The sequence below is a fragment of the Monodelphis domestica genome, chromosome 7 (assembly GCF_027887165.1).
Source record: "Monodelphis domestica isolate mMonDom1 chromosome 7, mMonDom1.pri, whole genome shotgun sequence".
Lineage (NCBI taxonomy): Eukaryota > Metazoa > Chordata > Mammalia > Didelphimorphia > Didelphidae > Monodelphis > Monodelphis domestica.
Genome location: NC_077233.1, coordinates 57029406 through 57031761, shown reverse-complemented (window position 1 = coordinate 57031761; position 2356 = coordinate 57029406). Strand labels below are relative to the sequence as shown.

Here is a 2356-nt window from a genome sequence, read left to right as displayed (position 1 = left end):
TCTGGAAGGGAATTTAATGAGCATCCATTTCCATCTTTTTCATTTTATGTCTGAGGAAACAGTCCTAGAACCATTAAGTATTTTGCTTGAGGTCTTACATTGAGTAATAATCATGATTTGAACTCAGGTCTTCTGGCTCCCATTATACTGCTCTTTCCACAGTCCTGCATCTTTCATCTTTCTGTGTTTTCCAGAAAAGACCCATATGCCTGCTTTCTCAGAATTGTATCTAGAAGTTAAGAACTCTTGAGAAGTGGACAGGAACAATGAAAGGGTGGAGAATGGTTCTACATAATTAGGGTTGAAAGGGAGGAAATAGAATGGAATAATCCAGTGACTCCCCATCTTTTCTCTCTAGTACCCTAAATCAGACACTACTGAGGTTTGGGGATTCTGGGTCTTAAAGAAAACTAAAAGTGGGAAGTGCCTATTTAAAAAACATACACACACATTGAAATTCATTTAGAAAAATGATCATCAAATTTTGGTTCCATATCTGACACATATTTCCTGTGTGACCTTGGATAAGTCACTGTCTGGGCCTCAGTTTCCTTACCTACAAAATATAGGGATTAGATTAATTAATCTCTGAGGACTTTTCCAGTTCTAAATCATTGATCTCAGGATAGCTAGATGGCTCAGTGGATAGAAAGTCATGTCTGGAGATGGGAGGTTCTGGGTACAAATATGGCCTCAGAAACTTTCTAGCTGTGTGACCCTAGGCAAGTCACTTAATCCCCAATTGCCTAGCCATTACTGTTCTTTTGCTTTGGAACAAATATTCAATATTGATTCCAAGACAGAAGGTGAGGGTTTAAAAAAGAAGTCTATGAGCCCGTGAGAATGCTCCCTTTAAACTTTGGCATGCACCTACAAACCACAATGAGTCCCAGGTTCCTTGGCTCTTCTCCCAAAGTACCCGGAGGTTCCCTGGAGCCCAGGACAACATAACAAGGCAATCCTGCACAACAGACATTAAGAATGTATTGTGTGGCTTCCCACACTGCTCAGAAGAGGGTTCCTCATGGCATTATATTTGGTTTCAATTGTAACTTTAAAGAAACATGCACAATGCACAATGTCTGGAGTGCTCAAGGAAAAAGCTGTCCTCAAATCTTTGCTGCAGGAACTCTTTTGGGTAGCACCAATTTGAACTTCCAAATGAGACATAATATCTTCCAAAGAGTGATGATGGCATCACATGAATGAAAAGAACTTGGGAAGATCTTTTGCTAGCAATTCACGCCATGGTCGCCACTGGAAATCCAGTGGATGCCATTGTTATTGCCTATAGGAATATTGACCAGAAAGTTGTTTTGAAATTTGCTGCTGCCACTGGTCCCATACCTATTGCTGGACACTTCACCCCTGGCCTTTCACCAACCAGATCCAGGCAGGTTTCCAGGAGCCACATCTCTTGGCATTCACTCATCTTAGGACTGACCACCATCCTATGTTAACCTCCCAACCACTGAACCGTGCAACCTGCTCCCCACTTCAATATGTGGACACTGTCATTCCATGTAAGGATGAGGGAGCTCCCTCAGTGGGTCTGATGTGGTGGATGCTGGGTCACGATGCCTTGCAAATATGTGGTACCCTCTCCACTGAATGCCTGTGGGACATCATGCCCGATCTTTATTTTTACAGGAATCCAGAGAAGATTGAAAAGGAGAGCAGCTGTAGCTGAGAAGGCAGTGACAGAGGAGTGTACTGCACCCACTCCAAAATTCACTGCTTTTGAACCAGAGATGGGAGGTGAGTCCGGGGGAATAAGAATGCCATCTGTGCCCACTGGGCAAGTCCCTCTTGAAGGCTAGAAGTGGCAACTGAGGACTGGTCTCCAGCTCTTACTTCTCAGGCTAATCAGTGGGTAGTCATATCTGCTACCACAGAGTGGTCATAAATTTTACCCCAGATATGGAGTATTAATCACAGTAAAAGGACATGAAACTTATAGACATGGTAATAGTCTAATCTCCTCCAATTAATATTTATTAAGTGCATTGTGTTAAGTGATGGGGATATGATTAATAAAAAGAAAGATAGTTGCTGCCCTCAATGAGCTTACATCCTAAAGGGGTGACACCGCATAGAAGGAGGAAGGAAAGGGGATGGGTTACAGTACACCAGGGGGTAAGAGTATGGGGCACCTTGTTCCATGGAGTTGAAAACAGGCAGAGCAGCAGTTACAAAGTGAAATGAGCTAAGAGTCCAGTTTCTAACATCTATAGGGAAAGGCATTGAGAAGAGTTTGGTACTCTGCCCTACAATCCCCTAACTACACGGAAGAAGAAGCTAAGAGAGATAATATCAGTTAAGGCTTGAGTTAGCAGCAAAGTGGGTGTGATGAGTT

The 2356-nt window shown here is 42.9% G+C and overlaps 1 pseudogene; it reads left to right on the top strand.

Moving 5' to 3' along the window:
* Nucleotides 1-1078: 1078 nt before the first annotated feature.
* LOC130455587 (40S ribosomal protein SA-like) lies at nt 1079-1906 on the top strand (annotated as a pseudogene).
* Nucleotides 1907-2356: the final 450 nt, after the last annotated feature.